We start from the raw sequence: 10,339 nt of genomic DNA on the forward strand, positions 1-10,339 counted from the left end.
CATCCACATTTGCAGCCAAAAATGCGCGCCTATGGAAAATAGTCGGCCCTCTAAAATCTCGCATCTGCAGCCCTATTCTCGCATCTGCGGGCTTCGCAGATGCGCATTCCCCTTCGCACCTGCGGTCGCCTCACGCCAGCCCCAGTCCGCATCTGCGCCAACGCCTTCGCACCTTCGGCCTCGCAGATGTGGAAAATTCCTCGCACCTGCGAGCACTGCCCAGTCCCACTCTTGGCCTCTTCTGCGACTGATCTCGTGCACATGCGGCTTCGCACCTGCGATCAAAAGCTTCGCACGTGCGATCACACCAGTAGGCAGCAGTTCCAGCATTTCCTTAAGTCCAAATTTGATTCGTTAACCATTCGAAACTCACCCGAGGCCCCCGGGACCTCAACCAATTGTATCAACAAGTCCCATAACATAACACGGACCTACTCGAGGCCTCAAATCACACCTAACAACATCAAAACGATGAATTACTCCTCAATTCAAAATCAACGAACTTTGAACTTTCAAATTATATATCTTGTGACGAAACACATCAAATCAATCCGGAATGACTTCAAATTTTGCGCACAAGTCACATTTCACATTACGGACCTATTCCAATTTCCAGAATTGGATTCTGACCTCGATATCAAAAGGTCAAACCCCCGGTCAAACTTCCCAAAAATTCTACTTTCGGCAATTCAAACCAAATTCCACTACGGACCTCCAAATAATTTTCTGAATACGCTCCTAAGTCCAAAATCACCATACGGAGCTATTAGAAATATTAAAATTCAAATTTGAGGTCGTTTACACATAAGTCCGCATCCGGTCACTATTTTAACTTTAGCTTTGAACCTTAGAACTAAGTGTTCCAATTCCTTCCAAAATCTCACTGGACCCGAACCAATTACCCCGGCAATTCACAAAACAACCTTAAAGTACAATTTGTAAAGTAAATGGGGAAACGGGGTTATAATACTAAAAACTACCGGTCGGGTCGTTACATAGATGCTCATGACTAGTGACACCCCGATGTCGGGCTTTTCCTTCCGCACTTTTATTTTGATTTGAACTCCTTTACGAAGGTTGTTATGTTAAATAACATTGAAATTTTCTTTGAAATGAAAATATTGGTTTGTTTTGGAAATGAATCGTCTTACCTAGTTCCACGATAGGCGCCATCACGACAGGGGTTAGTTTGGGTCGTGACAGATTGGTATCATAGCCTAGGTTGCATAGGTCTCACGAGTCATGAGCGGGTTTAGTAGAGTCTTGCGGATCAGTACGAAGACGTCTGTACTTATCTTCAAGAGGCTGCATAACCCTTAGGAAAATTACACTTTCTTGTATTCTATCATGCGAAAGTGATTCAGCTTGAAACATAACTCTTTGAATTCTTTCCACGCATGAGCACTCGATATCAGTTATGCATCGCCGGCTTGTGATTCTGTGAACGAGGTTCGAGATGTGTATTATGTGTTTTGGTGATGGTCTAGTCTGGAGGACTTGAGGCTAGGTTTAAACCATAGCTTTGGCTCGGTAGCTTCAGTTGTAACCTGTACATTTGGACTTATATGTTCAGTAATGCCCCTACGAGTGGAATTTGTAGCTCGATGAGCGGTGGAATGGCTTTGTGATAAGTATTATGTAACTGTGAGATATGTTAAGACGATTTGAATGTGACGAGAAGTGTTTCCTTGAAATGTAAAGGAAGGCCATTAGGTGCTTGATTTTCGTTTTGATGTGGCGAACGGTCTCGAGTGTGAATGTTTTGAAGGATCTTTCACGTTGTTAAATTTTGGGGTAAATTAAATTCTCATGTCTTGTCAAGGAGTTTGGACTCAAGAAGAGAAAGTGATTGTGTAGTAATTGTGGTTGCGAATGGGTATTTTTTGATGTTGATGGCTCGAGAAAGATGATCTTCGAAGAGTCTTAGAGTCGGTAACATTTTATTGGTTCAGGTGCGACAGAGATACATTTTGATTTGATGCAGCAGTTGGGTAGCAAAGTATGAGGGAAGACATGACGGGAAGTGTTTCGTGGTGGTTGAATTACTAGTAGGTCAAGTAGGAGAAGTAGAGGTTGAGAAGTTTCTTAAAGGAGATGATTTAACCGAAGTAAGACTGGCAGATTAGCATATGAATTCACTAGTAGGGTAGTCGTGCACCTTGAGAAAGTGTAGAATGGTTTGGAATCGTGTTAGTATGTAAATTGGCCTGCAGACTCTATTTGGAGTGGTGGTTAGTGTACAAAGGAAGATTGAATATGGCAGAAAGGAGTGTGTTTTAAATGAATAGAGGCGTGAAGATATGATTATCGTGTCAGGTGCAATATGACTTGAGTTCGGAAGGTATTGTTGACGTACAGTTGATGTCAATAGGGAAAGTGCAGACTTATACAAATGGTGGGTGAGCATGAACTCAGGAGAATTTACGGATTTAGTGGTCGTTGCACTCAGTGCAGTTTCATTGGAAGATGTCGGTAAGGAATTCCACATGTGGGTTATCTCCTGTGTGCAGCTAGCGGTGGCGTGATGTTGATGAAGCTTTTGCGAGGAATATTACCTGCTACCCGGTAGGAGGTCGCATGTGTGATTTTGGCTGGAGATTCAGAATGTTCATGAAAGGCTTAATAAAAGACTTCGAGAAGTTTGGCAGGTTAACGGTGCGAGACCTTGGTAATTGAGAAGGAAAAATCCTTACGGGTTCTAATTTTATATAATTGTAGCTTAAGGCTAAGTGGGGGAGTCTGCTATCGACGAGTTAATTGCACGGTTATGGGTAGTATTAGTTTTGGTTCGGGGTATACCGGTGAATCAATTATGACTTGCAGAAGTCGAGATCGAGGATGACTCAGGTAAAGGAATTTCTGAACACAAGTTGTATTACACTTTATGGTTATAGGAGGACCATAAAATAATTGAGTGGTTATTCACATAGAATGTAGTGTACATGGAGCGGGAATTTGCTCGGTTGCGTAGGAGTGTGGGTTACTCTTTATTCCCTTTGGTGTTGGTGTGCTAATGGAGAACAGGTCGTTTCGGTCCGTTTGGTCGGTTAATTCGAGATTTGAGTAGAGTGGATGACTCTCGAGAATGGTTCCAATGGATTCAAGATTTATAAATATGGCTAGAAAACTGGGAGTTGCATTGAACGGTGTTGAGACTCGTGGCGTCTTATATCATTGTGAATTATGCATTTCAGTATCAAGAAGGTGAAGGAAACAGTTTTAGGTTCACATAAAGTCTCTTCGGAGTAAGCATTTTTGGTTGTGAAACCTTTGGGGTACATAAAAAGGGAATTCGGCGGCTTATAAGCCTTAGGGCGGCGTGATTCTATGCTAGAGTTCGTGGGGTAAGTTTTAGTTAAGGATAGTAGTGTTCTAACAAGGAAAAAGTAGAAATTTGAAGGCAGTTTAGAAAGAACTTGGAGAAATATGACAGATTGGTAGTAGGTTGGGTTAGCACAGTAATGGGTATGATCAATTCTTTGGGTACTTATGATGTGGCTAGTATCTACAGGTGTTTCGTGGCAATGCTCTCAAATTTGGCAACCTGAGTGGCTTGGTGTAGTTAGAGGAATTCAGTTCAAATAGCTTGGTTATGTGCAAATGGATTTCAAAGTGTTCATGATGGGTTCTACCATGGTTTGAACCGGATATTTTCTACCGATGTACAGAACGTGTTGTGTGTTATGATTTCCTCCTAGAAAGAAGCAAGAAAAAGGTTTCTGACTAATAAGGTATGTAATTTGCTAGTGACTCAGAGTTGATAATGGAATTCTTATGCTTGTCACATGATGGCATAATAGATGTGGTGTGTTGTGCAGGAATAAGATTTACATGTACAAGGTCACAGTTCAGTTTTGAAGGGAAGGACATAAATTCTTAGGCAGCATGAACGATTTCCGATGACTAGGTAAATGCTATTACTATCTGGTATAGCTTGATGAGAGTGTACATTTCAGAAGGGGGCAGTGTGTTTTGATTTATGGGTACTTCGCTGGTATTGCGACACTCTCCTAGTTGATCGACTGTTGATATTCAAATTTTTTTCAGGTGGCACAAAAGAATTTTGTTAAGTATTTCTCGTGGGATAATTGTGTATGAGAGAGGTGTTAGGCATTCGGGCGGTGGAGGTGGAATCAAATATGGTGATTCATGCGTTCTATGGAATTAGAGATTGGGAGTTCTCAGGAGCAGATTGTTTCATGGTTGTGGACTGTGAATTTGTGGCCAGAGCTAGCCAGATGATAGAAGGTGTTATGAATCCGTCATTGTGGACTTTATGAGGTTGTTTATCTATTGGTGGCTGACCATAGTTGATTTGGGGCCCATTGGTAGGCCCAATAAGGATGTGTATTCTACACCGAGCCGGATTGATTGGCTCCATACTGCTATTGTTAAAGGATATGACATTCGATTGATGTGAAGCTTATTCGTGTTCTAAAATGATTTGTGAGTTACTCTTCTATGCTATGAGGAGTTGTGATTCGTTGGTTACATGCACATATGGTGCGGTTCTATTGTGGCCTTATAGCGGAATTTGAGCAAGAATAGTATTGGATATTGCTTGGTTGATGATGTATTGGTTATGTTCTTTCGGGTTTTATGTGTTATGGTATCGTTTGCTTCTCTGTGGTTATAGTAATGCACTTTGGGTACTTGATCTCGAATTGCGCATAGTTATTGATTTTAGCACGGTGGCTTGAGTTGTTTCATATGGACCAGTATTTGGATAGGGTCGCGTATTGCAGCAAAGTTATGTGGAAATATGATCCCTCGTGTAAGATTCGTGTGTTATGGTTCTGCGGTGTGTGATGGGTTCTTAGTATTGCGTCGGGGTGGTACTCGTCGAGCTTGCGGAACGGTTCTCCTGTTTGGGTCATTGTTACGATTGGGTACATTTGTAATGTTGCTATCTGGTGCACGGATTGCGCGGGTTGTGGCTTTAGATTGTATTGATGTGTCATGTCACTAGAGTGGTTGCATTGAATGAGACGAGGTCATTGGGCCTAGAATTGATGCTATCAGATTTGATTGTGGTATAATTGGGAGGATAATATCGGAAGTCGGGTTTGAAATTGGCTATAGTTTTTGTAGAAGGAACGGGAGCTCCATGACCTGTTGGTCTAATGAATGGTTATGAATTCGGTATGTTTTTTTCTTCATCGGCAGTGTATGAAGGTTTTAGAACGAGGTTTTGTCTGATATGAGGTTTATTACCAGCACTGGGTTGATTTGAGTCGATACTGTGATTTGAAATCATTGCTTCGAGCATTCGAGCTATGCGGTATTTGAATTTGAGTATTTGAGTTATGGTTACGGCTTTTGGTATAGCTTGTTCAGACTTATACGGTATGTAGATGCGAACTTTTGATCTTATAAGAAATTTCAGATGTTAGAAATTTGATTTGAAGGCTTGTGGGCTAGGTTGAATTAAGGAATTTCAGTTATGCTATGCTATCGGACCTGTATGGGATAGAATGATGTGGAATCACCCCCGGGTAGGTGCATGGGAAAGTTACACAGCCATTTCTTGGCTTTTGGAACAACTCTCGGCATTTTCGAGGACGAACGTATGTTTAAGTGGGGGAGGATGTAACGACCCGGTCGGTCGTTTTGGGAGTTATAGTCCCGTTTCCCCCATTTTTATTTCCTTGATGCTCTTAAGCTATATTATAATATACCATGTTAGTTGGTTCGGGCCCGGAGTGGTTTCGGAGTGGAATGAGACACTTAGTCTCTTATTTAGAACCTTAAGTTGGAAAACTCAACCGGATGTTGACCTATGGGTAAATGATCTCGGATTTGAATTTTGATGGCTCTGTTAGCTCCATTAAGTGATTTTGTACTTAGGAGTTCGTCCGGAATGTGATTTGGAGGTTCGTTGTAGAATTAGGCTTGAATTGGCGAAATTGGAAATTTGGCATTTTTGGTCGGTAGTGGAAAATTTGATATCAGGGTCGGAATGGAATTCCGGAAGTAGGAATGGGTTTGTAGCGTCATTTTTGACGTGTGTGCAAAATTTGAGGTCATTCGGACGTGGTTTGGTTGGTTTCGGCACCGGTTGCCAAATTTGTAAATTTATAAGTTCTTAGGCTTGAATCCGAGGGAAATTTGATGATTTAATGTTGTTTTGAGTGATTCGAAGGTTCGACTAAGTTGGTATGTTGATATATGACTTGTTGGTATTTTTGGTTGAGGTCCCGAGGGCTTTGGGGTGATTCTGGGTCGTTAACGGATTTGTCGGAGTTGGAAAATGCAGCTAAAGCTGCTGCTACTGTTATTTTCGCACCTGCTGAAGAAAGAGTCGCAGGTGCGAGGCCGCTGGTGCGCGTGGGGAGTTCGTAGGTGTGGGCAATGCTGGGCTAGGTAGGTTGCACAGGTGCGAGTTAGAGGTCGCATCTGCGAGCCCGCAGGTGCGAAACCTGGGGCGCAGATGCGGAAAGGGAGATGTTGGGCAGGCTTCGCAGAAGCGGAGGAAACGCGCAGGTGCGCTTTCGCAGGCGCGAGAATTTGCTGCGCATGTGTGGAAGGTGGGGAATTAAGTGGAGTTCGCGGATGCGGTGCCTTGACCGCAGGTGCGGTCCCGCAGGCGCGGAAAAAGAGCACGCAGGTGCGAAAAACCTGGGCAGAAACCATAAAAATAACCCTTCACGAATTTGGTTTATTTCCACCATTTTCAAGTCGGTTTGTGGAGCTTTTGGAGTGATTTTTGAAGGGTGATTCAAGGTCTATCAGTGAGGTAAAATGCTTGAGTCTTAATACTTGTATATATGGTGATTTACCATTATTTAGTCATTGTAATTAGTGAAAATGAGGGGTTAGAGCTTGGGATTTTTGGAAAAGTAATTTAAGGATTTGAAGGACCAAACGATGTCGGATTTTGATGAATTTGGTATGGTTAGACTCGTGAGTGAATGAACTTTATAGTTTTGTAAATTTTGTTGGATTTCGAGACATGGGACTGGGGGTCGGGTTTGAGCCAATTTCGGGTTTTGGTCTAATTTGATAGTTTTTCTTGTGGAATTCATTCCATTAGCGTATATTGATGGTATTGTACTGATTGTGAATAGATTTGGAGTATTTGGAGGCCGAGTCCAGAGGCAAAAGCATTGTGGGGCAGAGATTTGACCGGTTTGAGGTAAGTAACGATTGTAAATCTAGTCCTGAGGGTACGAAACCCCGGATTTTTTTATCATTCTACTATTTTTAGTGACGCACATGCTAGGTGACGGGCGTGTGGGCGTGCACTATTGGAGATTTTAACTTGGTCCGTCCCGTAGCAACTGTAAAGTTGCATATTTTATGAAAATTATATGATACTTATGCATTTTTAGAAAGAGTTTCTGTTAATTGGGTTGAATGCCATGTTGGGCCTTATGCCAATACTGTTTGGACCCTTAGGGGTCTTTTCTTTCTATCCTCTCATTGTTTTCGATTGAAAATCTATACTCAGTCATGGTTATACTTGTTTACTGCATAACTCAGTTTTATGACTCTATTTTGATGCATATAAATGTTGTTTTGGGCTGAATGCCCTATTTTTACTGAAATGCCCGAGTGGCTTGAGAGGTTTATGACTGAGTGAGGCCGAGGGCCTGATTTGTGAGGATATTTATGGGATCGGGCTGCACGCCGCAGCATGTTTGATATCGGTCGAGGGCCTAATTGTGAGGATAAGTGTGGATCGGGGATGCCCGCCTGCAACATACTTTATTATTATAGCACGTGAGTTGTCCATGCAGATTATAGCGCTTGGGCTGAAGGAGCCCCTCCGAAGTCTGTACACACCCCCAGTGAGTGCAGGTACCTACTGAGTGCGAGTGCCGAGTGCTGAGTGACTAGGAGGCATGAGTGATTGTGAGGTATGCCCGAGTGGCAAGAGTGATTGTGAGGTATGCCCGAGTGGCATGAGTGACTGTGAGGTTTGCCCGAGGGGCTGTATATGAGTGATGTTTTGCCCGAGGGGCTGTTTATGATTTCATCATTTTTGCTCACCTTTGCATTTTTTCTCTATTTGAAAACTGTTGAAAAATATATTTAAATGATTTTTACTGGAATTGGGTTTAAACAAGATATTTTGATTCAAATCCTTATTTTAAATCATGTGGTATTTTACTGAGATTCCTGATATAAACGTTATATGCTTTATTGCTCGTCACTACTGCTCAGTCTTTATTTATTGTTGTTACTTACTGAGTTGGCGTACTCATGTTACTCCATGCACCTTATGTGCAGATCCGGGTGTAGATGGACACGGTAGCGGTTGTTGATTATTTTGGTTGCAGATTTGCTCGGGGATAGCAATGTAGCTGCTTGGCGACCGCAGCCCCTTCTCTTCTCCCTCTTATCTTCCTCTAGTTGTATTTAGCTATTTTCCAGGCTGAGTTAGCCTTGATATTGTTAGACAGATTGTAGTAGATGCTCATGACTAGTGACACTCCGATGTCGGGCTTTTCCTTCCGCGCTTTTATTTTGATTTGAACTCTTTTACGAAGGTTTTTATGTTAAATAATATTGAAATTTTCTTTGAAATGAAAATATCGGTTTGTTTTGAAAATGAGTCGGCTTGCCTAGTTCCACGATAGGCGCCATCATGACAGGGGTTAGTTTGGGTCGTGACATACAGACTCTCGTCACCTCGTACGTGTGTAGCTTCACAACAAGTAACATATAACAATTATAATCACCTAGGGGTAGTTTCCCTCTCACAGGGTTACACAAGAAACTTACCTCACTTCAAAAATCCATAACCGGCTCCAACGCAGCTCCAACTCCTTAATCCACCGCCAAATTATCTGAACTAGCACAAACAACGGGAAAAACCAATCAAATTATATTCCAAAATCAGAAATTAACAGTTGTATGAAGAATCCAAACCGAATTCGGAAAATCCCTAAAATCACCCAGAGCCTGGGTGCTAGGATTCCGAAATTACTTGAATATAAACTTCACCCATGGAGCCATAAACTCAAATATGCATAATGTACCAAATTCCATGAACAATTTCGTGGCTAAAATCATAATTTCCTAAATTCAAGTTCTCTTCTAAAAATCCAACAATTTCCCCCAAATTCCAAGTGAAATTTCATATCCAACTTGAATTAATAACTTCGAAAGCATAGGAATCACTTACCTCTTGAAGATTGACCAAACTTCATCTCTAAAAATTGCCCCTCCAACCTCCTCCATGAAGAATGCATGAAAAATGGCCAAATATCTCATTTTGCAACGTTAAATACTCAGCGATCCCCTCTTCGCGAACGCGAAAAATGCCTCGCCTTCGCGATGAACAAACTCCAATAATCATTCCCAAACTCTTCCCTAACAGCCTGTAGTATATCGGTCATAAACTTTTGTACAAAACTCCAAATGATAAACGGTTTATTTTTAAAAAACTAGACACAAAGGGCTACAACTTTTGTTTTTAGATCACCTCAAAATTCCGTATAGATTGCAAGATATAAGCTTCCAAAGTCAGCCTTGTGACAAAACAAATTCTTCTATGCGATCGTAAAAAGGCTTCCGTGATCGCAATTCATAAGGCCCAAACAACAAATTTGCTCTTTGCAAATGCGACCCAAGGTCCAAGATCACGATTCATATCCCTGTAGCAAAAACTAGCAAGTGAAAATGGCCAAAAAATAGTCTGAAACTACCTCAAAACTCATTCGAGCCCCTCGGGACCCTTTCCGAACAAACCAATAAGTCCCAAAACATGATACAAAATTTCTCGAAGCCTCAAATCCCGTCAAACAACATCTAAAAATGAATTGCACTCTAATCTATGCCTAATGAACTCAAGAACATTTTCAAATTTAAAACTAACGAAAAACATATCTGTGCATCTCGGAACGATCTCAAATTTTGCGCACAAGTCATAAATGATACTACGGACCTACTCCAACATTCAAAATCTAAATCCGACCTTGATAACAATTAAGTTAACTCTTGGTCAAACTTAGAAAATCATTAACCTTCAAAATTTTCAACTTTTACCAAAAAGCACTGAATCAACCTTCGGACCTCCAAATCTAAATACGGGCATACACCTAAGTCCGAAATCACCATATGAACCTATAAGATCCATCGAATTCCAGTTTCTAGGTCGTTTACTCAAAAGTCCAACCCTGGTCAACGTTTCCAACTTTAAGCTTATAAATTGTGAATTATCCTTCCAAACCAACCCCGAAATTTCTGAAATTCAAATCCGACAACACACGCAAGTCATAATACCTGAAGTGAAAATACTCAAGGCCACAAATCACCGAACGACACGCCATATATCAAAATGGTCGGTCGGGTGGTTATAAGGATATTTTCCTATAAAAGGAAATAAAGCTGG

Source organism: Nicotiana tabacum, chromosome 14 (genome assembly GCF_000715075.1).
Source record: "Nicotiana tabacum cultivar K326 chromosome 14, ASM71507v2, whole genome shotgun sequence".
In the NCBI taxonomy this organism is placed as follows: Eukaryota; Viridiplantae; Streptophyta; class Magnoliopsida; order Solanales; family Solanaceae; genus Nicotiana; species Nicotiana tabacum.